The sequence below is a fragment of the Caretta caretta genome, chromosome 1 (assembly GCF_965140235.1).
Source record: "Caretta caretta isolate rCarCar2 chromosome 1, rCarCar1.hap1, whole genome shotgun sequence".
In the NCBI taxonomy this organism is placed as follows: Eukaryota; Metazoa; Chordata; order Testudines; family Cheloniidae; genus Caretta; species Caretta caretta.
Genome location: NC_134206.1, coordinates 107130358 through 107155453, shown reverse-complemented (window position 1 = coordinate 107155453; position 25096 = coordinate 107130358). Strand labels below are relative to the sequence as shown.

At 42.7% G+C, this 25096-nt stretch overlaps 1 long non-coding RNA gene and 1 pseudogene across 2 annotated transcripts in view; one reads left to right on the top strand and one right to left on the bottom strand.

Annotated features, from left to right (window-relative positions):
• Positions 1-601: 601 nt before the first annotated feature.
• LOC125638734 (uncharacterized) overlaps positions 602-25096 on the bottom strand; it is a 46428-nt gene continuing 21933 nt past the window's right edge. The window contains exons 4-9 of one of the 2 annotated variants that reach the window (XR_012668991.1): positions 22581-24953; positions 8283-8437; positions 7034-7422; positions 5241-5682; positions 3702-3819; positions 602-2167 (exon numbers count right to left, since the gene is read on the bottom strand). This is a non-coding gene — a long non-coding RNA (uncharacterized LOC125638734). The remainder of the gene's footprint in view (positions 2168-3701; positions 3820-5240; positions 5683-7033; positions 7423-8282; positions 8438-22580; positions 24954-25096) is intronic. The other variant, XR_007357283.2, reaches the window with a different exon arrangement.
• On the top strand, positions 5248-5350 carry LOC125630732 (small nucleolar RNA U3; annotated as a pseudogene).

Sequence of the window (25096 nt, the reverse complement as noted above, 5' to 3'; positions counted from 1 at the left end):
GTCTGATGGGGTGGGTTGAAAGGACTGTGACCAGAGGGGAGGTGGAGGGAACAAGCTACTCAGGAGTCCAACACTACTCAGGAGTCCAACACTCAGGAGTGTTGGACTCCTGAATAGCTTGTTCCCCCCACCTCCCCTCTGGTCACTGTTCTTTCAACCCACCCCATTAGACAGATAACTACCATGGCTATTTACTCCAGTTTTCAAAACAAATGTCATGTTATTTTTCAGAGATGGTGTGACATACCAGGGTGCAATTTAGACTAATGATCAGCTGTGTCAGCCCTACCCTGCAACCTTGAGTGTCTTACAATGCCTTACTGAAATAGCTCCCACCTGGGCTGCTCACAAACTGCCTTACAGCATGCAAGCTATGCCTTGAGTTACACTCTGGCTCTGACCAATTTGGTTATACTTCAGGGTGACCCCAAGACACCTCCAGTCTTAGATTTCCCCCCAGAAATGTATGTCCTGTACTGCCCAGCCATCTTCTGGACAATACAAGTTATATTAAGCCCATTATTTCTTTAAAAGAATAATATGCGCACAATTTGTCACCACAAATGGAGTTGTCCAGCCACTTCAATTTAAACACACTGGATGAGATAAAACAATAAAACAAGTTTATTAACTACCACGAAACAGATTTTAAATGAGGACAAGTAATGAGGCATAAAAATCAGAAATACAATAAAAATAAAATGCTACTGGTGACTAACTTAACAAACTATGGTAAATTCAAAGCAAAGTTCTCCCACCACATGCTCTCAGCAATCTTAATGACCCCTTCTCCCAGAGTCCAATGAAGGCTTCTGTTGTTGCTTCAGGTGCAATGAATGTGATGGGCAGGGGGGAGGGTGGGTGCCTTGGGGTGTTTGTCCCTCCTTTTTATATTCCTGTCTCCCCATTTGAGAATTTCCAGCTGGAAGCAGTTTGTGTGGAAGGAAACTCTTTGCTAAAATGTAGATTTTTCACCCATGCCCCCTTTCCTGACAAAGAATGGCCAGTTAACAGGTAATGGTCCATCAGTCTTGTTTATACCTGGCTGAGACAGCTTACTCTTTGTCTCATTAGAAACTGGTTTGGCCTTTTCCCTGACTTCTCTAGAAAACATACTTTTAGTCATGATCTCAATTTTTGTTTAAAACTTCACATATAACTCTACTACATGCATTTTGCCATGGTATTATTGATCAGCAAATTATGAGTTTTTAAATGATACCTCACAAGACTTGCCTTGTACCAAAACAATGACAATAGTGTGTAGGCTGTGAACACAGACGTATATTCTGTCACAGATGGGCTCAAACCAGAACACAGAATTTGACATCTCACTGCTTTCCCTTCTTGAAATTCTGGACTACAGATACAAACTTTACAATCAAACATTTCTATAATGGACCAAGCTGGAACATCAAACCCAAGCACTCTGCACTTCAGGGAACACTGCACTAAAATCTGATTCCAGATCTGAATATAAACTTCACTACTCTGGCTAATCTTTAGTATTAATTGAGGCCAAAATAAATGTTATTCATGATGAGCTAACTCCTTAGCAGATTTTTTTCCTAGAAATATTTTATTTTATATGTTTTGAACTGAAACTTCACTGAACCTATTTAGAATTTCCCCATGTTATTAGAACACAATAGTCATAACCAAGTACACCTTTCAGAAGTGTTAATTAAAAGGGAATGTTGGGATAAATAAATACATATGCCAGGGGAGAAAACCTGGATTTGTGCTGGAAATGGCCCACCTTGATTATCATACAGATTGTAAGGAGTGTGATCACTTTACATAAGCTATTACCAGCAGGAGAGTGGGGTGGGGGGAGAGAAAACCTTTTGTAGTGATAATCATCCATTTTTTCATGGTTTGTGTGTATAAAAACGTCTTCTGTATTTTCCACAGTATGCATCCGATGAAGTGAGCTGTAGCTCACGAAAGCTTATGCTCAAATAAATTGGTTAGTCTCTAAGGTGCCACGAGTATTCCTTTTCTTTTTGCAAATACAGACTAACATGGCTGTTATTCTGAAACCTGTTCTTTTTAGAGGTCAACAGTTGGGATCTCCTGCAGTGCTTATGTTAATTGTTGTCCAAATTTTTACCAGGAACTGTTTTGTCCATATGGCACTCGGTGAACATGTTTGTAAATATAGGGTCTGTAGAGAGAAATGAAAATAAGAAAACTATAGTACATACAGAGAAACCTAATACTTCACCTGCTCTATTATGATATATAATTTGCAATGGTGATTAAATATGTGTGTACACATTATATACATGTATACAAGAGGAAAATAGTTATTTATATAGAGAATGTTTATCAGAAATAAAGAGAAATATGTACTGTACATAGAGATGCAGATGGAGGTTCAGATTATTGGGAATAACTAGTTCCCAAGGCTTGAAAAAAGCAAAAGGGAGTCTCAGAAGTGAGTATAATGTCCAAAACTTCACTGCAAGGACATTGTTGCCCACTGGAGGTCACATTTCTCAACCCAAGAGGCATTGTTATTCCCTATAAAACGTATATAGACAGATGTTTTTAGTTAGTTATATTGCTTGAAGATGAATTTTCTCCTACAAATGTGTATTGCAAAAAAAGCATACAAAATGGTGTTTGTCCCTTGATTCTCATTTATGATTTCTAAAGATAGTCTTTTGTTTTCAAAAAATAATTTCTTATTTGTTTTTGTTTATTATTATTTACAATTTGTTTTTTACATTTATAAATACAAGGTTCTGACTTCCATTATTTGCTGAAGGACTGTGGCAGGTTCTTTGAAAAAGCTGAATGGTGACATCTTAGCAAATTTAAACTTGAGATACTGAAATTCAATATTACCTTTATCACTCTTCTACTTGGAACTAGGAAAGCTGTTAGTCAAGTTTCAACTTCAAGCAATGATATCATCATCCATGTCTTTCAAGGATCTTGGGAAAAAGCTCCACCAAAAAGAAGTCAGAACTGATATTTTCTTTTTTATATAAAGAAAAGTGGAAAATGAAACACTTTGAAGAAAACCCCAAACTTTGAAGCTAGATTTCTTTTTTAACTTCATAAAGAAGTAAACAAAACAAAGATTTAGATTACTTTAGATTTCCTGATCAGTATGAGATACCAGCTGGCCAGAACCAAATCTGTATAGCTGTAAACTCTCGAGGGATGGGGGATGGTTCTGTTTTCACTTCCCTCATGTTAACCAATACATATATATTAGGTGTAGTATACACTGTATTAACAGGTATTATGTGCCTGCTATTAGTATGTGTGTGTGTGTGTGTGTTTTGGGAAGTTATGTTTTCTGAATGTATTATGCTCTCCCGACTATTCTGGTCACCCATGTCTAGTATCCCACAACACTCTGCAAAGCTGAAGTCAGTTTTGGCATTAGAAAATAGGAGGCCTGCCAAAGCCAAGACACATGCCTGGTGTGTCCTAGCACAGGCTGGGATGTACTTCTACACTGAACTGGTTTGGCATGAAGTATCCAAAACACAGATAAGGAAAGTACAGAACCAAACAAGTTAAGGAACTTCCATTAACTAATGGGTTGTAATTTAGTGACATATAGAGAGTTTTGTAACTTCTAAAACCATACTATAAATACAGCTAGTTTAAGTGCATATTTCCAAATCACACCTTCTATGTAAGGTGAACACACTTCAATAATTTGCTTCCCAAATACTCACCAGATTGACCATTCATTGCTCCTCTGTCTTTGGTGCACACCTTCCAAGACTGGGTAACACTTACCACCAGAATTCCTGGCTAATGTTGACTCTTGTGACTACCCCTGATCAGATGGCCCTGATTGTAAAGGAAAAAGAGGATAATGTCAGAAACCTCCTCTCATCAGGCAGAAGGAAAATAGTGACATGCTGCAAGGACATTGCAAACAGTTAACCATCTGGCTGTCTCCCCTCTCACTGAAGTGACTGTGGCTTCTGTTCAAGAAGAAGGTGAGAAGCCATGAGGCTGCCAGATGACAATGAGAAGTACTTATGGAACGACTTTTGTTTAGTTAGAAGGGATAGAACTGAAGTAATGCTCTGGAAGGTGTTAGCCTGAGGTGTAGGATGCAGGAGGGAAAGCAAGAAGAAGAGGCTACACATTTCAGATTTTTGTCTACTGTGTAAAAATACAGTAAGTATCAAACAATTCCTGATCTCTCATCTTTTGTCATCTGGCTTATTTGAATAGTGGCCAATCCCCCTATCAGTTGGAGAGCTTTGGGCTGAATGGACAACTTCCTCACAGGAGAGAACCTTACTCCTGGCTCAGGCAGAGCTCTCATCTCTGACCACTGCCTGATAAGCTGCCTTTGACCTTATACTAGATCTGGCTGAAAAAAAAAATGATTTTTTTTAAAGAAAAAGTTGACCATTCTTTGTGTGATATCTTTGCAAAAATGTTTCCCTCTTTTTGACCTGCTCTGGTTTATACAGAGGCACCATTCTCCTCCACTCTCTTTATGCCCTGCAGATCCCTCCTGGGGCCTGCTACATAGTCACAGCGTCCAGCCTTTTTTATTCACAGCCTCTCCCTTGGTTCTTTGCTGTTTAGGACAAAAAAACCCCAAGACAAGCCCCCTTGCTCAGCATGCTCCTTTCTTCTTCTTCCTCAGACAGCCACACTTCCCTACCTTCTTCCTTTTCTGAGGTTGGCCAGCTTGGCCTACTCATTTTTTGCTGCCCAAAGGAACATGTCGTTTGGAAAGAAAGAAGTTTTCCTCTGGGTCTTTGGTTCTTCAATCTGGCTGCATGAACTATCATTACAAACTAATGAGGAATGGGCATTGCACCTGAAATGACTCAGCAGCCATTCCATGGTTGAACCACCATCAGCAGTGGGACAGAGAGACCATTGAAATGAACATAAAGTAGTTGTCTTCTTCCCTTACCTCAACTCCTTTGGCTTGTGCCTCTCTTCCATGACACCCAAACTCAAAGGAGATAAAGAGGAAGCCATCAGTATTCCCCTCCCCACCATTATGATCTCCTCCTGGGTAAAAGCAGAAGGGATCAATCTCTGGCACATCTTGGAGATTTCCCCTGCCTCAACCCAAAATGCCTCTAATTTCACATTCCACCCAGTGCAGGCAAACTAAAAAAAACCCTGAAGGTTAAAAGCACCTAGATTCCTTAAATAAGTTCAGGTACATTTGTCAGTGCTTCCCACCACACATGTAGTACCCATATATGTATCTGTAGGTAGTCTGAGTAAATTACCATGATTGAGACTATACTTTCAGGGATCATTTCTATAGTTTGTAACTAGAGAAGTGTAGCCGAAAGTGTCTTGAGCTGGTGCAATTCCTGGCCACCAGGTGAAGGAGGAAGGTGAATGAAAGAGAGAAGGGAGAAAGTCAGACATGATTCAGCTACAGGGAGTAACAGACAGATGGCAGTTAAATTCAAAAAAGGCCTTTTCCTACTTAACTGCTATTTACATGGCGTATTTTTCAGGATTCCAGAATGGCCACCAGGTTTCCTGGAAGTGATCTCATAAGACACATCTCATCTGTTAATATTAGCATTTATCTTCTTGGGCAAACTTTGCAGGGCGCCCATTAACTCTGTTGAAGAGTATCTTCCAAGTGCTAGGCAAGGCATTATAGTTAATGATGGTAGATGCTTGCTGAGAGTATCTGTTTCTGACAGTTCTGTTATCCTGTAATAAACAGATTGCATATTACTGTTGGACCTGTACAGTTGCGTTCAGCTCACCATACCTATGCCTCCCTCCTTCCACCTAACGATAGCCTCATGCAGCACAGAACAAACAAAAATTGGATTTCACTATAAGTTGTATATTTAAAACTGTATTCAAATTGTATGCTACTATTTTACATTTCAGGCTTTTGCTTTTAATGCTCATCCTGCTTGCACAGTTGGGGGGTATGACGTCTTCATCTAGCAGCTGTCAGTCAGCAGACAGATAGCCTAGTTGGACCTCTCTGTTTCAGTGAGAAGCCTGCTTCGTCTCTCTAGGTTTTGGAGTTCTTATGTGTTATCCTTCTGAATTCTGTGAAATAAAGTAGTGCTACATTACAACCTTCCAGCAAGAGTATTTAAATTCTCTGTTTATATGCCATAAAACATAATACTATAGTAGTGTGATGGTCCTTCCCAAACTATAATAATGGAGTTTTTCCTGTAGCTCTGAGTTATTTGGCACAGACTACAAGAAGAAATCCAAAGATTTGCAAGAGAAATTTCACTTTTTAAATCAGCAAATAAAAATGGAGGAGAAGTAGCTGCTAGCACACTCCTTTATTTCACTGGCAATATAATGGCTATGACTATGCATTTTTATGGACAAAAAACAACCAACCAAAACCATGACAATCCCCCACCCCCAATCATGAGAACTGAATATATAGGTTAATTGTCCGAGCTGTGTTTTGACAAAATATTCAGCTGTTTCGGTTGTCTCAGAACCTCAGATCATGTTAATGTGCTTTTTTCTTTTCTTACAAAAAAGTACAATGTCATACTGAAGTCTCTTAATCCGATGTGATTTGATTATAAGATAGGGGATAATAATATTGAAAAGGTGAGTGCTAAGAGTTTAATTCTCTTGGGATATTAGCTCACACTGTACAAAGGCTGTAATGTTTTCTGGCCAGATTCTCAGCTGGGACGTGTAGCTCCAGTGACTTCTATGGAGCTATGCTGATTTATGTGAGCTGAGGATTTGGCTTATTCTGTTTGTTTAGTTGAACTGAAGCTTCCCTCCTCAATATCATTCACTTAAAATAATTTAAATAAATAACTTCCCTCAAAGTGTACCTATAAATAAAAAAGCCAGGCGATAGCACCTTGCTTAATTTAGTACATGTGCACGCTCACATGCTAAAGCTGTTTATGATAATAAATGCACTGTCTAAGGCTCAGAAACCTGTTTTCGAAGTTCAGAGCAATGTAGCCTTGGGTTAAGTAGTTGTGTGGGAGTGAATATTACCAGCAGGAGTAACAGTGATGAGTATTCATTACAACTTAACGCATTGCTGATCACTTACATTATTATAGAATATTTATTAGATTTTTTAAAATAATTTCTCCTTCCTTTAGTTTCTGTTAGAAATGCCCACTTCAGTTGTTTCTTTGAGATGCCACTTTAAATTTCAGGGGTTTTCCTGGCCCTGCTTGCAGGCAATGTGGCTTTGGAGGAAAGCATGCAGTCTGGGCCTCAGAGCAGTCAATTCTGCAGCCAGCCAGCCTGGAATAAGGTGAGATGAGTTGTGTCGCTGTTTCAGGGAGCAGCCTGCTTTGTCTCTGCTGGTTTTGGGGTTCTTGTGTGTGATCATTCTGAATTCTGAAGAATAAAGTAGTGTTACGTTGCCACCTTCCATCTAAAGTATTTATGTTTTTATGTAATTCCTCTGTGTGTATGCCATGAACATAACACCTATAAAACATGGAGGAAAATCATGTTAGAACTTTATTCCATGTTTTCATGTGATCAGTTGCAACTCACCCTGGCAAACAAAGAAGGTTATTTCAAACATCGTACTTTCATTAAGAATGATAGATTATTTAATGAGTTTTACAGAGAAAAGAAAAGTTTGCAATGAGCTTGTCTGTTTTGATTAGGTTAATGGAGGTCAGACTGACTTCCTTATTCATATAGAAGAAACACTGGTCCCACTGAAGGTAAGGGAGATTTGCCATAGCCTAACTTCTTTAGGACCAGTGAGTTTTGCCACTGAGCCCTCTATGATTTGGGGTGTATATTTTTGTTGTGTTTTAGTCTGCTAATACACATACTTATCACTTGTTTGGGTTTTTTAATACTTCATGATTATTTTATTTTATGGTTAATTTAAAATGTTAGGGCAAAGTAATGAGTAATATTCCAATATCCCTTTTGTTTAGTGATCTGTATAACACAATACTGAGAGGACCACATTTTCTGCTGATGTAATTGGGTGTAGCTTATTTGGTTGATGTCCCTGATATGTGGTTAATCTGCAAAGCCAGAACCTTTTCTTGTCCTCACACTAGTTGCAACCCAGATTTTTGATCTACTTCCCTCCCCATGCATAGACGTGCTCATAAATACTGTCAGCACAGTTATGTTCAATTGCATGAAGCAGTACACACAGCACGATGCTTTCACCCAAATACGCTCACATAGTCAGATCCATCTTCCTCATACAAAAAGAGTCAGACACTGACATGCACTAACGCACTCCCTATTACAACCCCCAGGGAGACACGCACTAACACATAGTCAACCCTTCATTCCCCACATTCACAAAAACATACTTTGAAAGTAAATGCCCTCCAATCTCAACATGCTCTAGTATAACATGTACACAAACACGCATGCTTCCTTCTTTCTCCTCCTCCCTTGCTGGGTGATTCCAACGGATGTACAGGTAGCTCTCACTCCCTTTCTCCTTCAATTGCACAGTGTGTTGCTGTGAAAACAAAACCAATTTTAGCATCTGGGGATATTGTCAAGCTTCCCCGCCCATCCTGGGTTTGAGGCTAGATTCTTCAGTTGCCATGGTGAGCAGGGGTATAGGCAATTCCTCCAGTCAGGGGGGAAAAAAACATGAAGTGAATGTTAATTTGAAGAAAACTGGCAATACCCTGTTTTTTAAGCCAATACTGGTTCGTAAATGAAGGTTATTCCTCCTCAGGCATTAACAGGGCAACAAAGAAAAAGGTTATAAAAATTATGCACACCTTGAAATAAAAATCTTACCTGTTGTATGATTAAGAAAAAACAAACACAGAAATACAAGGAAGAGAGTAGTAGTCTAGTGGTTAGAGGAAGGAACTGGAAATAGAGGCCTGGATTTTGTTTCTGGCTCCACCACTGACTTGCTGGGTGGTTATAAGCAACATCCTGAGGGCTAGATCAAGGATCGGCAACCTTTGGCTTGCGGCCCATCAGGGAAATCCACTGGCGGGCCGTGACGGTTCATTTACTTGCAGCGTCTGCAGGTTCAGCTGATCACAGCTCCCACGGGCCGCGGTTCGCCATTCCAGGCCAATGGGGGCTGCGGGAAATGGCGTGGGCCGAGGGATGTCCCGGTCTGCCAGCGGATTTCCCTGATGGGCCCCGTGTCAAAGGTTGCCAATCCCTGGGCTAGATTATGGCCGTGGTAGGGAGTATTGCCATCACAGGTGGTATGACGCTTCAGTGTGCCAGCAAAAACTTTGGGACGTGGTGGTCCCTTTGGAGCTCTCAGGAGTTCAATCACTAGGTCACCGTGAGAGAGAAGCTGTCTTCTTTATGGGTAGCCAGCTCTTCTGGCCACTGCAGAGGGGGATGGGACCACTGAGTGACGATGCCTGGAGTAACCCTCACACTGTGGTGTTCTCGCACTCAGGAGGTGTGATTTGCACTTGCGCAGAAACCAGCACAAGGTCTATGCACCATTTTAAGTCCTATTTTGAAGGCTTAAATGGGACTTAAGTGGTACAAATGCCTTATGCTGGGCCTCCACAGAAGTGTGAATCCCTTTTCCTGGTGCAAGGAGTTCCTTTGTTCAGGACACTTACATAAGAGAAACAAGATGGAACAAGGTTTGTGTTCCCCCCACTCTGTTATGCACTTATGCAGGTTTCAAGCACAAGCTGGCCTCTGGCTTCACTGTGCCATACTTTTGTGATCTGTAAACTAGTGATTGTGATGGTTGGCATTTGATGGACGCGTCAGTAATGGTTAAGGGGTCAGTTCCTTCTTAATGAAGAGAGGGGTTGGTAGGGGACCCAGGCCCTTCCACTCCACTGAACTCTAGCACAGGGCCCCACGGCTGCCCTCCTTGAACCACTTCCTACCCCTCCCCCAATTCTATAGGCCAGACTTTGCAGTTTATAGCAAAAGGTACTGAAGAAAAGGTATCAACTGCTCATTTAGTCTGTGTGGACCTAGCAAGTAGGCTCCTCTTTTCCCAGAGGAACTGCCCCAGAGTCCCCTCTCAGGAGCTCCCAGGGCAGGTCCTTCTCCCTGCCTTGTCAGCCCCTTCTGAGCTGCCTGGCTTCCTTTTAAGCTCCACTTCCATCTTTAACCCCTACATTTCGAGTACAGAGTTTATACACCACGTCACAGTGACAATAATTTGCACTTATTTTATAAAGTGAGTTCCGGCTGAGGATCTCAATGTTTTACAGACCTGAATTAGCTTCACTTTACAACCTTCCCACTATTAATTCCAGTTGCCAGGTGGTAGAGATTCTGTGAAAATGTTTGAAAATTTCAAAATAATGTTCTACAGGTTTTAAAATGTAACAATTTTTCATTTATTAAAAATTTTTTATAGAAAATTTTGATGTGTTTTGGCTCTGGTTTTTCCTCTTCTCTCTCCCTTTCAGTCCGCTGCCCTTTTTTTCCATTTTGCAACTGGACAAGGCAAAGGAAAAAGAAAGGGATGGAAAAAAGGAAAACCAAGAAACTTTGTTTTCTCTTGAGTTTCATAATAAAGGGATGATTGCGGGGGGGGGGGAATAAAATAAAACTTCTCACATAAGATTTGGGGTTTTTTTAGAAAAGGCAATTTGATGAAAAAATGTTTGTTCAAATAACTTTGACCACCTGTACCCGTCAGATATGTTAGTATTTCATTTCACAGATGACAGAACAAAGACAGAAAGATTAAGGCCAATATTTTCCAAAGTAGGGATTGATTTTTCTGTACTTTAAGTTCTGAATGCTACACTTGACGCTTGGAGTTCCGGATGTACTGAGCACCCACAATTGCAGTTGAATTAAAAGGGAGCAAAGGAAGCTCAGCACCTCAGAAAAATCAGGCTAACGGTGTCTCAAGGTGAGCTCTGAGAAATCGGTGGCTAATTGTGAATGAGTATGATTTACAGCATGTCACAATTGAGTAGCAAAATTAACATGGGGCTGAATTGTGGCTTTGCCACAAGCCCTGAGTATGGGGCAGTATGTTGTGGTGCTGCCCCTGGAAGAGATGGAGGATCAGATTGGGATTCAGCGAGACACAGACTGCCTCCCGTTTCTCTCCCATCTGGTCAAGGGGGACACATACCCTGGGTCAGCCCTCTACCCAATGCAGTGTACGTCCCCAGCTTCTTCAGCATATTGCATTGTGGGCTGTATAGAGACAAAACTCCACCCCACACAGTCTCTGATCCCACACAATCTGACCCCACACACCTGTTGAGCTGCACTGGAGGGAGAGTAGAGGCTCTTTGGAGTTTACTTTTCTGCTGCACGGCTACCCGCCTTAAGAGTGATAGGCTCAGGAGAATAAACCCTCTTACTTTCCTGTGTGGGCTCCTCGGGCGGGCCATGATCTGGCCTTTATTGTGTAACTTAAGGATTATTAAAGTCAAGGAAGCTATGCCTGCTTACACTGATGGTACAGAGCCAGGACTTCTAACTCCCAGGTCTCTGTGGTACAGGTCACAGTGCTTTACGCATCATGGTCCTCATTACAATAGCCAACTTTGCAAACTGTTCCCACACCACATCAATCAAGAAAAGAAGATTCTTTCTGCAATATCTCAGGTACCACAATGTGATAACTGTTGGTAGTGACTGAGTTCTTGTTAGTAAATATTGTTCCCACTTGTCATAGGGTTAAATTCTGAAGCATAATTAGCATCTGTAAAGTGCCTTGAGATCCTCTGCTGTAAGGCTGTATATAAATGTCAAGCTTTGAATTTGTTAGATAATTATGCCAAGAAAATAGTTAGTGCATATCCACTTTATCATAAAAAAGACTTTGTATAGGATTAACCTCCTTATTGCTGAATGAAGTATTGAGTACACACAGGGATCATGGTCCTCTGGTGCAGCTAGATATATAATATCTGGGAGAGCTCTTCCTAGCAATCTATGGATTTGAACAGAAATTCTTTGGAATTTCCTACAGCTGGGAAGAGGTTAATATTGAAATAGCTGTTTCAAATGTCACTGCTGTATCCTTAACAATAGTGTGCTCCAGTAATGGTTCCTAAATAAAAAGATGACTAATAATGTTTCACACGCTATAGAGCTCAGCAAATGTTTAAGTCAAACTACATGTCTACTAGGCATTTCTACTTATATTGTAAACAGAATGATTCACTGTATCCAGAAATTGATGGCCTGCCCTGTTGCTTTTGTCTGTAACTGTTCACAACCTACGTGGGCATAAAAAATTAAAAATAATCAAATAAAACAGTGACAAGGGTATTTATATTTCAAATATTCACAGTGTCATAAGGAAGAGTAAGTAGTGGTTGGGGGGTGAGAGAAAACAATGACATGTTACTGCATCTTCCATGACAAATGAGCCTAATGGACCTAGGGTTGTATTTTAGGCACTTAAGCAGTTTAGGCATTTAACAAGCCCATTGATTTCTGTGAGGTTCCAGAGAGTAAACCAGTGCTGAATTTAGCCCTGTATGTATGAAATACGTCAAAGTTTGTACAGCCCATAGAATACGTAAAATCAATCCTGAAAGATGCTGAGTATATTGCCCCCAGTTCAGCAAAGCACTGAGCTAAATTTAAACACGAGTAATTTCATCCCTATTCATCAAAACACCTAAGCAACTGATTAACTTTAAGCATGTACTTAAGGCCCATTGACTTCAATATTTTGTGGGTATGTTGAGAGAAAATAATGGTCCCTCAAGGATGTCCTCTCACAAGGGTGACCATATTCCCCTATGCTGAATACGGGACACATGGTAAAAATTCTCATATTCAAGCAAGTTCAGTGGCAATCAATGAGACCTATACAGTACAAACATTCAAATTAACATCAAGATGACTGAGCCCATTAAAAAGAAATACTGTGTAGCTGGATTATCTTTAAGGCTTTAGGGTTCACACAGAGAGGGGTGACACACACACGGAGAGGTGACACACAGACACTCCCATACCCCTCTCACTAGGGGGGTGACCGACTGACCCAACCCTTCCTGCCCGGCACTCTCCACCCTCCATGCCTTGTTGGGCCCCCGGAACGCTTCCCGAAGCAACACATGGGGGCAGGGCACACAGGGACATATGCCCCCGCCTCCCCAGATTGTGGCCAGCAGCAGCCTTTTAGCACTCTGTAGGAGGGAAGGGATGGAAGCTGCTTCCAGTCATAGGGGAGAGAGGGGAGGGATGACCTGCCCCATGTCTTCGCAGAGCTCATCTCTTCCTCCGCCCCTCCCCCCAGCTCCCCCTGTGGCTGGAAGCAGTTTGTCCCTTCCTGCCGCACACTGTTGACAGGAAAGGCAGCAAGCACCTCCAGGCTGCTGCTGGCCACCAGCATAACCCAGCCACCTCCTGTCTCCCAGCTACAACATGGGCAGGAAGGGATTAAGCCCTAAGGATGCATTGTGCACCAGGGCCCAGGGAACCTGACTGCAAGGGCTTCAATGAACCCGGCCAGAGAGGTGGCTCAGCAGTAGAGGTTGCCTAGGGTATGGAGCAGCCCCTTGTTCCTTGGGGGCAGGACCCAGGGCAGGGGGTGCAGGTGAAGAGGGTGCTAAGCTGGTGCCCGGGGGCTGCTGTGGACCCTGCAGGGTCGGGGCATGAACAGGCTGAAAATTGCTCCCCCCCATACTTCAGAGCTTAGCTGTGGGGTGCAAAATGATTGTCTGCCATTGCTTTCATGGATGGTGGGAGGGGTGACTGACAACATGTACCCAGAACCACCCGCAACAATGTTTTTGCCCCATCAGGCATTGGGAGCTCAACCCAGAATTCCAATGGGCAGTGGAGACTGCAGGAACTGTGGGATAGTTACCCACAGTGCACCCCTCCAAAAGTAGATGCCAGCCATGGAACTGTGGATGCACTCTGCCAACTTAATGTGCTGAGTGGGGACACCCACTATCAACTGTATAAAATCACTTCCTAAAAATCGACTTCTATCAAATCGATGTAATTTCATAGTGTAGACATACCCTAAATATAGATACTTCGCTTCTTATATCAAAACTATGAAGTATAACAATGTCCTGAAGTTTAGGACATATTTTGTTGCTCCCTTATTCTTTTTTCTCTTTGGTCCATCGTTCTTGCTATTCCTTCTTAAATTCTCTTTTAAGCAAACTTTTGAATTCCTGTTTACTCAATGTGATCTTTATATCCACTGCCTCATTTTAAAGGCATTTTTCACTGTTCTGGCTAGTCTAAACTGGGCTTCTTCTTTTCAAGTCTCCTTATCCAAGATTGTGTTGCCTCACAGGCAGAGCAAGGTGGGGCTGCCTGAGCCCAAACCTGCTCCTCAACTCCTACCATGTCTTGCCTGATGCAGGGTTTGTACACATTGTCACAGGACTCAAAGCATGTTGTCAGACAACTGAAGGTGAAGGTAGCAGTGTTCCACATCTGTCTTTAGCCAAGAACAGAAAGGCTTGCTTCTTCCCTCCCCATCTGAGTGAAGCTATCATTGGTGATGCTTCAGGCCATGTGCCATCTTAGCTCTTTCACCAATGAGTGAAGCTGTTTTGGTTCAGACCTAGCAGCCTAATGGCTAAAACATTAGTCTTTTAATCCACAGTTTGTGATTTTGAGTCCCACCTTGGGGTACTCTTATCTGAGCCTTTCCCTTTTGTTTACTGTGATTCCCTCAAGAAGACAAAACCATTGCTAAGCCCTTGTTCCTGGTATGGCTTGTCAAGCATCAGACATCACCTAGGAAAGTAGTAGCCTGTATCAGGCCCTCAGAGACTCCTGCAGGCAAGGCTGTGTTCTCTCTGCAGGCTCTTCTTTTCTTGGTCTCCGATCCCCATGGGTTGCAGAAAAGGTGGGCTGTTTGGCTCTCTTGAGTCATCAAGGAAGGTAGGACTAGGAGGAGGAAGAAATGTCAGGCCCTATGGAAGGTAGGGCTAGGAGGAAGAAGAAACCACGACCACCACCCTCTTCTACTTCAGGAAGCCCAGCAAGTCACAAGTGCCAGATGGAAAGCAGGCAGCCCTGCAATGAGCTGCAGGAGCAGCAAAGGGCCATTGAGAAGCCCTCTGATGTCTGGAGGCCCGTCCACTACTTTTGGAAAGCTCAAGACCAGCAAAAGGCAAGCTTGAAAAGGGGAAGACCAATAGCTGGCAGGATTCAAACCTGTGTGGGTATCACCCAACGGATTTTTACTCTGTCGCCTTAACTTATCAGAAGCATGTTGTCTGTTATCAGTGTGCTTTCCTTCCCTGAGACTTCATTTCGTACAAGTAATTTGTATTCCAAAGTGATCTTCTAGTGCTAAGTGGAGATGGTGAGGTCTGGGGGGAAATATCAACATTGTTCAGCCTTATGTCTCAGTGAGAATTCAGCAGAGTCCATTGACCTCCGTGGGTGGACCACCCAGATGGGAGCATCGTTAAATCTTTATCTCAGCCTAAGTACTGATCTTATTGCAGCAAAGATACAATTATTATAGCCCTACTTCCAAACCCATACCAAAGATTAGATCCAGAGCCTGCCCATCTGCATGAATTGATCCCATCTACATGTTTGAACACCTCTTATACAAGAGGTAAGGACAGGAGTTCATCTCTCCTTGTGAAGGACCTGAAAGCAGTTTACATACTTAAATTGATAATTAGGCTACAGACTGGATCATTTCGCTTACCACTAAAATACAGTCACCCTTGGGTTAAACATGGCAGTTGTTTTACTGAACACAAAAAATGCTACACAGCATGGTAAAAATGGAAAACAATATTATATCCAATCGAAACTTCAGGAGGAATGTGCAGTTGGTAGGCAGAATATATTATATCCAATCGAAACTTCAGGAGGAATGTGCAGTTGGTAGGCAGAATATAATCACCTCTGGTGGTATTTTGGTTAGCCACATTAGAATTAATAAAACAAATCTTCTGGAAATTGTCATAAGGCTTTACAAATGGTCAGGCCGTCAGTTTTATGTTAGATTTTTAAAATGACACCTCCAGTAACGCATTATCCTCTAGTACCATGCTGGGACATTGATTCAGCACAGAATCAGAAGTTCAGAAAGAGCTGTACATCTTTTCATATGGCTTCTGTTGAAGTTTCACATTATAGGCTATTTAAGAAAACTGTATAGCCTCAAGGGGAGCAGCCAAGTTGATTAAAATGGGTAAAGTAGGAAGCAAATAGTAGAGGTTAATAATGGAGTACCACAAGGATCAGAGCTGAGGGTAACATTTTCAAAAGCCCCTAAATCACTTAGTAGTAGAGTTGAGTTAATAACTGATTTCTTGCTTCAGTGGCTGAACATAAAAGTAAACAAAAAATGCTCATTTCAATGTTAACCAAAATTGATTTTTTTTTCAGTTTTCTAACTAAAATAAAACTGCCTCCCCCACAAACAAAGCTTCCGATGAAAAACCACCTGAAACAAAAAGGGAAAAAATCCAAACCAAAACAATCGTTTTGGATTTTTGCTTTTGTTTTTTCTTGAGGAGGGCGTATTTTGAAGAGTCAGAATGCTTCATTTTGAAATGATCAAAATGAACAATTTCCATTTTTAATTATTTTTTTTTGGCTAAAACAATTAGCCAAATTGAACCCAAATTTGTGAATAGTTTCAGTGCCCCTGAAATGCGTGTTTTGATTAATTTACTGTCAGGCAGAAGGAGAGTCTAAGCACAGGTCGCCCGTGTCTTTTGTGAGTGTCCTAACAGGGCTATTGGGTGTATGGGTGTGGTGATGGTGGAGCAGCGGCAGCACCCTCTCCACCTCCTCCTCCTTTAAAAAACAAACAAACAAAAAACTGACTGGCTTGCCTGAGGAAACTTACTGCCAGGAGAGGGTTCACAGCTGGGAATCCAGAGTAGAGATAGACACCTAACTCCCTTTGAGGGGTGTGGTGTAGTAAATTCCATTAGGCACCTCTCTTCATCTTTAGACAATGTAGTAACTTTATTAATCTGGCTCTTGACCACTTTTGAAAATTTTACCCTAGCTCATTTATTAATTATCTGGAAATATTGTGCCAAATTATCTGAGCTACACCAATTTACACTGGCAGAGCTTGTCTCATTAGCTGTATGGCATGACAAACAAGTGTTAGAAGAATTTTCGTGAAGTGAATAACACTTTTTTTTAAGTTTCACATAAAAGAAAGATTTCAGAGTAGCAGCCGTGTTAGTCCGTATTCCCAAAAAGAAAAGGAGTACTTGTGGCACCTTAGAGACTAAATTTGTTAGTCTTTAAGGTGCCCCAAGTACTCCTTTTCTTTTTATAAAAGAAAGAAGGTGCTTGTTTGATACAAAATTCTATAAAATCTCTCCCCTGAAAAAGGATAACACATGCAAAAGTTCAAGCATAAAGAATCAGGCTCAGAATGGAAAGTTAGCTGCAACCTTAACTCTAAAAAATACTGGTTAAAATTATCTGATCATGATATAGAAGTATTTGATATCACACATTTCTTCAAACTGCATATTTTACCAAGCATGGAAATCCTCTCTGGGAGCTGACTGTGGTTTCCAGCGCATACCTTGCTATCAAACCCCATTGTGGTTGGTCATTGTAAAATTGTAAAAGAAATTGTAAAAGAAAAGAAGTGGTTCTCATCAGATAAAACAAAAATGACTATTGAGTTAATTTAGCCCAGATTCACAAAGGTGCGTGGGCACCTAAACCCCCAAATTAGGCTCCTCTGCCCCAGTTTTGAGTTTCAATGAATTCCACAACCCTTGGCTGATGCCTAACCCTGTAGGTCCACACTAGAAACTGCAACCTGTATAAAATATAAAGCCTACTCACGATACACAAGAATAAATTTCCTTGTGTTGAGTGCTGTTTTTAGGCATGATCCTGCAGCCCTTACTCACAGAAGCAATTTCACTGAACTGTCCTCAGGAGTAAAGGCTGCAGTACTGGGCCTTTAGCCCAATATGGAAAAGTGCAAAGCAAGACATAACTGTGTGCTGTGAAAGGAGATTCTATGTTCTATTCAGAGTGAGGACCTTGGATGTTTAGTTTTTTTTCTTTGAGTAATGTGAAAGCCCCAGGGGAGATGAATCAGCTAAAATTCCTGTGAATAGATATACGAAAGCTTGAGACATCTGACTGCAGAGCTAGTGCTAAATATGATGCCACTTTAGCTAGCAGGCAGTTGAGGAGTGTGTGACCATGGGAAACAGATGTTAGAGAATTAATAAGTGTGTTTTCATTCCATGTGGTGAAATATTTAGAAATTATTGGAATGGCAAGGTTTGACAGCTCATATAAGTTGTTTGTGTTGTATTAAAGCTGCAAGTGACAGAAATAATGTGGCGAAGGCTGTTCTAAAAGGGAACCATAAGTTGTCAGACTTCTGTGTGAGGTCTTGCTGTTAGACTTTCTAACACAGCTACTTGAGGAGTAAGTATGAAGACTACTTGGATTATAACCACTAAAAGGTAAGAAAGCCTCGGTTCCTCAGGGATGGACTTTCCTCACAAAGGGGCAGCAAGCTTATCACAACAGCTGACTAGAAGCTAGTGACTTGTAAGTTCAGGGTGAAAGATTTTCTGGGTGAAGATGAAAATGGAAACCAAAAGCCTGAGCAGAAGAAGTGTCTTGATAAAAATATCAAGCCTAGAAGAATGTAAGAATGAAGGAAATAAGTTCATTTCCATTGGAATTTGAAACTACATTTTGGATTCCCCCTAAGGACCGAAAATAATTCTCTTTTCAAAGCATCTTTACAAATTTTAATAAGAATCAAGGAAGAATTATTTGTATTACCATTAATGTTATTAATTTTATGGTGTAAATTGTTGTTAGTCCGTTATTAATTTTGCTGTACTTATTAAATACCTATGTTATGTCCATCACTGTACATGAAATTGTTACACGAGGAGAGATTTGTCAAAGGTACAAATGAGAGACACATAGCTCTGTGACGGGGTCTGGGACTCACCAACCTAGAGCCTCCCGCTGGTACGTCAGGGAATTAGCTCTGTCCAGTGCTGAGCGCCCTCTGCTGGTGGTGTCCTGTCCGTCTCTTGCCTTTCTGGCATCTGGACTCGCGTTGCTCCCTGCTCGGCTGTGTCCTCTTCAGGACACTGCCATCCGGCAGTGCCCCCCAGTCCACACTCGCCCCCTTCCAGGGCAGGTTAACAGCAGTCTTTCCAGTTTGCTCCTGCCGCAGTGGCCAACCACAACCCCCAAAGGTCTAGCCCCTCTGCTCAAGGGCTGGCTGCAGTCTATCATGGCCACTCTTCCATGTCCAGGTACAAGGGGAAAGGGGGGGACCCAGGCCCGCCCACTACTCTGGGTCCTGACCCAGGGACCCTCTGGTGGCAGCCTCTATGCCCTCCTTCAGTCCCCTCATCTGTCCTTCTTCCCTGGGTCACTTCCCCTCTGACCCCTTGCACCCTGTAGGCCAGTAGTTCTCAACTCTGGTCCATCACTTGTTCAGGGAAAGCCCCTGGTGCACCGGGCCAGTTTGTTTACCTGCTGCGCCCTCAGGTTCAGCCGGGAGCCGCGGTTCACCACTCCAGGCCAATGGGGGCTGCAGGAAGGGCGACCAGCACATCCCTCAGCCCACGCTACTTTCTGCAGTCCCCATTGGCCTGGAGTGGTAAACAGCCAGTGGGAGCTGCGATAGGCCGAACCTGTGGACACGGCAGGAAAACAAAACAGCCTGGCCCATCTGGGGCTTTCCCTGAACAAGCAGTGGACCAGAGTTGAGAACCACTGCTCTAGGCCCTTTCCTTAGGGCCTGCAGGCTGGCAGGTATCAGGCTGGAGCTCTCCTCTGCTCCCCCAAGCCTGCCCAGCGCTGCGCTGTCCGAGTTGCTGGTCTCCTTAGCTCAGGAGACAGACCTTCCCCTCTGAAGGTCTGGGAGAGACACTCCTCTCCTGGGCAGCTTTTTTATAGGGCTGAGCCCGGCCCTGATTGGTTGCCCTCTGTTCAGCACTGATTGGCTCCCCCACAGGTCCTCTCTGATTGGCTGCCATTCCATGCAGCTGCTCTGGCCTGTTGTAGCCCAATCTTGTCTGGGAGTGGGGCACCGCCCCACCACAAGCTCTCATTAACTGTCATTGAGAATTAGGCACAAATGGCAGTTAGGCACCTTTAAAAACCTCTCTCAGGGCCAAGAACCTCTGCAAATAAAGCTAACAGCCCCTTCTTACAATGAATAATTCCACTTGACATGAAGACACTGAGAGTTATTCCCTGAATATTTGTGTGAGGGAATGAGAATTTACTGCTGAAGGCAATTGTATGGCAAAGAGGTCACTGAGGACTGAGGTGCTGATCCTATAAAGATATGCTTAACTTCACATACTGAGAGTAGTCCCATTAAAGCATGTACATACATCTTTGCAGGCTCACAAACCTGTGATCCATTATTATTGGTGATGATGTGTATGAAGGAAAGAATCCAGCTTGACATTCTGATCCCAGAATTAGTTCTGCACACTTGGCAGTTAGAAAATACATAGTTTAATGGTAGGTGGGCCTGATGTTACTCATCTTGAGTATGTACATTACTTCTCACATAGTCTCATTGAAACCAAGCACTTTTGACATGAAAATTATTGAGAGATTATTAAACATGATGCCCCCACAATGCCATTTAGTTTTTGCCTCACTTTTCTGAGTAGAGTAGCAACTCTTTCAAAGCTTTCATTCTTGGGATAGTAAAAATGTTTAGAAAGCCACAATTTTGATGACGTTCTTAACTGAAATTTTGATAAAACAGGGGAAAGTGTAAAAATGTTCACAAAAATTCAGAAGTTTGACCCAAAGAAAAAATAAAAGTGTTAATGCAAATTCTTGAGAAAACTGTATCCCATTTTTGACCATCTCTATCACATTCTCTTTTTTCTGTCTTGGACAACTATGGTTTAAAAACTTCTTACAAGTGGATGATATGTGGAAGGGAAGGATGGGGGCTGTTTAGTGAATATAATAACCTTCTAAAGAATAATAAAGTTAATTTAGTTTGGATGGGGTAGGGCGAAAGAGAATCTGTGAAATGGTGTAAAGGGAACTCCTAAATTCTAAAGTTCATTTTTGATGAAGAACTTGAAAACCTAATGTCATTGCTAGTCCCAGTTAGAGAGAGGGTATTAGACAAAGTGGAAAATATTTTAAAATGCCTGAGTCCTATTTTCAAATGTGACTTTGGCTGTGTCTACTAGGGGTATGAATTGCAGTGCACACTAGTATGCTGTACTTTAACACCCCTGTGTGCACTGAAGGCATGAACTAAAAGGTACCTAGTGTGAGTTAATATAGAGTTCTTTAAACAGGACTAAACTGAACATGAACTAGGTACCTTTTAGGTCATTCCTGCAGTGTCCACATGCAGGAGTTACAGCACAATACACTAGTGCACACTGCAATTTACACCCCCGTGCTCTGAAATACAAGGCTGTGTAGTCTCCTAAGGGCAGGATTCACAAAAAGACTGCCATGTTAGGCACCTAAATCCCACCAGCAGGAACCACTGGGATTCATAAACCCCTGCTCAGCTGACACCTAAACTTGTATGTGCCAAAACTCATTTGGTGCCTACATTTTTGTAGCAAAAGTTCCCTAGCTGCCTATGTTTCTGCCTCTGAGCATGTGCACTGCAGCCCCATGCCAGGCATCTGGACACCTGAGCCCCAGACCATGCCTAACTCACCTGTAGGGCCTAATCTGGTATTCATACTCAGATCCCTCCTACCTGATCAGGGCCCTAAAGGTGAGCTTACACAAAACTGTCAAGGGGCAAGGAGGCTCTCCTGGGTGACTTTTATCCCAGTGGTTGGGGTATACACCTGGGATGTGAGAGACCCCCCGGTTCAAGTCCCTGTCCACCTGAGGCATAAAAGGGATTTAAAGAAGTATTTGCTACCTTTCATGTGAGCGCCATAACCATCAGGCTATCAGATAGTTTGATATCAGGCTCCCTCAGTCTCTCCTGTTGAAGCTGTTTCACTATGGATAAATAATTTCAAAAGATAGTGGAGAGGGGGATTGGCTCCTGGGTCTTCCACTTTGCAGGTAAGCTCGCTAACCATCAGGATACAGAGAGCACCATGTCTATGTTTCCTTGTGCATTTAACCCCAAGTGACATTTGCAAATGGGACTTAAACTCCTAAGTCACTAAGGTATTTTTGAAAATGTTATCCTTGAATGAACAAGTGGGGTGTGATCCCCTATGACAATTCCCACATTACTGTGAAAAGGTAACCAGTTTGCAGTTTCAGCAGTATATACAATTAAGGTAAAAACAGGTTGGGCCACCAATAGCTTTGATATTTGGGACAGTCCACAATTTAGTACTCACGCATATCTTTGAAGTTCAGTGGATCCTGAGTTAGGCTTGTGTACATCACCCCACATTTCGGTCTACAGGGGTGTGAACTGCAGCACACACCAAAGTGCTGCACTGTAATTGCCCCACATAGAAGTTGTTAACATAAATGAAAGGTACTCAGTTCGCCACAACGTAGTCCTGTTTGAAGACACTAGTAGTGTCTACATGTGAGAGTTACAGTGCAGCATTTTGGTACACATGGCACTTCTCACTCCCATAGTGCAGTGTAAACATAGGTTAAGGGCATGTCTACACTACAAACTTTGGTCTACACCAGTCATTTCAGCATCAAGCTTCGGCAGTTAGTATATTGCTTGTGCATGTGCATACTTGGCTCCATGGGTCAGTGCTGTGTGTACTCACCAGGATTGCTTGTTTTGATGCACAGTGTGGTGCACCATGGATAGGTATCCCAGTGCGCAACTTGCCACCATCCAGCACACTGTCTTTGGGGAAATTCTGGCAATGTGTGATGTGGCAGAAACGAATCATGCAAGGGTGACTGGGAACAAGGGGTCAAGTTCCCATCATGTGTCTTTCTTCATCCCATAATGACATCTCTATCCCATAATTTTTGGGCCTATTTTGAAAAGCCCATGAACCCATGTGAAACTTGTTGCTGTCCACCATCTCTGACAAAAGTGTGGAGCCTTCACAGATTTGCACTATTGTCATGAGCATTGCAAGCACAGGACATATGATCCTCCAGTATTTGCAGAGCCACAGGAAAAGTCACAGGGAACATGACAGTCTCCTGGAGGACAGATTGCTGTGAGACATAGCAAAAACAATTCAAGATTGTTGGTGGTGTTCACGGCACGGCTGCAAATGGTGAAGCATCACTTCTGGGCCTGAGAAATGAGCATTGACTGGTTGGGTTGCATCGTAATGCAGGCTTGGGATGATGAACAGTAGCTGCAGAACTTTTGAATGCAAAAGTCCATGTTCTTAGATCTGTGTGCTGAGGTCTCCCAGGCTTCCAGCACAGGGACTCCAGAATGAGAGCTGCACTGACAGTGGATAAGAGAGCGGCGAGTGCCCTGTGGAAACTTGCAATGCCAGATTGCTACCAGTCAATAGGAAATCATTTTGGAATTGGAAAATCCCCTGTGGGGGCCATTGTCATGCAAGTGTTCAGGGACATTAATTGTCTCCTGCTATGGAGGACTGTGACTCTGCAATGTGTAGGACGTAATGGATGGATTTACAGCAATAGGGTTCCCAAACTGTGGTAGAGCAATAGACAGTAGACATATCATTATTTTGGCACCCAGACCAACTTGCCACACAGTACATCAATAGAAAGGATGACTTATCTATGGTTATGAAAGTGTTGGTGGGTTACCAGGGATGCTTCACCAACACCAGTGTTGGCTGGTGAGGCAAGGAGCATGACACTTGCATCTTCAAGAACATAGGACTGTTCAGAAAGCTGTGTACAGGGACATTCTTTCCTGACTGGTGGATTGCCATTGGGGATGTTGAAATGGCCATAGTGAACCTTGGAGACTCAGCATACTCTTAAGCCCCTAGCTCATGAAGCCATATACTGGCCACCTCGACAGCACCAAGAAGAGATTCAGCTACTGGCTCCGCAGCTGAAGAATGACAGTAGAATGTGGTTTTGGTAGATAGAAGGGACACTGGCCTTGTTTACTCACAAGCCTGGATCAGTGAAAAAATATCCCAATGGTTATAACTGCCTGCTGTGTCCTGCATAATATCTGTGAAGCGAAGGAGGAAAGTTGCCTCTGGGGTGGAGGGCAGAGTTGGAACGACTCTCTGCTGAGTTTTAATAGCCAGGCACAAGGGCTATAAAAAGAGCTCAATGCAGATTTATATGGCTCAGGGAGGCTTTGAAAGAGCACTTTAACAGCCAGCCACAGGAATAGTGCAGTGGTTTACTGTGCGCCAGCTGTCCCTGCAGGGTGGGGGCCTGTTAGGAATTGTGTGGTGGCTGGTGCACATCTATGCATATAACACTGACCCTGCACCTACTAATTTTATGGTGCTTGCTGTACATTTATAATTATTACACTTTTTCACTGGTCCTATGAGTTGTGTCACAGTGTGCAACAAGCAAGTGGGTGCTTTCACTACTGCCAGGCATTCTGCAGCATATGTTGGGAACTAATAAAAATGAATTATTCATCAAACAATAGAGCTTTTTTGGGTAATGAAAACACTTCAAAAATTCTCTGCAAGTAAAAACCAAAAACATTAAAACCATAATAAATTTATGGAAAAGAGTTTAAAGAAAGGGAAGGAACATTCATGTCCATTTTAACTGCCAATATGTCAGCCATGACTTTAGCAGGTGTGTGAAGTTGTAGTTGTCCTTAATATCCCCCACGGTGGAGTGGTAGAGATAGGGTTGTGGCCCCGATGTCACACGCATTGTTGGGGTAGGAGGTGTAGGAAGATACTATACTAGAGTTCTCTATGGACTACAAAGGGAGGCAAGCCTTGGATTATGGAACCAGTAGGTGCACAAGAGCCTGCATCATAAGTTTGCTGCCAGAGTAGCCCCATTATGTCCTCGTTCTTCTACCTCTCCTTTTCCTGCCGGAACTCTGGGGCTTTGATCCTGTCTGCTCTTTCCTTCTCCAGGCTGTCTGCAATGTTCGCCCGCAAGGCTCTATGCTCATGGACTAATGGTAGCACTGCCTTGCAGGATCTCGCTGAACATGTCCTCCCAAGTCCTCTTCTTTCTCCTGCTTATCCGGGTCAGATGTTCTGCAGGTGTGAAGGAAAAATTTCTTAAGGCCTCCATGTCAGCAGTTGCAGATAAAACACCCAGTATAGTTACAACAAAAAGTGAAAGCTAAGATTCACACCTCCCCCCCTAAAGCTTTAAACAAGACACGCTTATTGACACT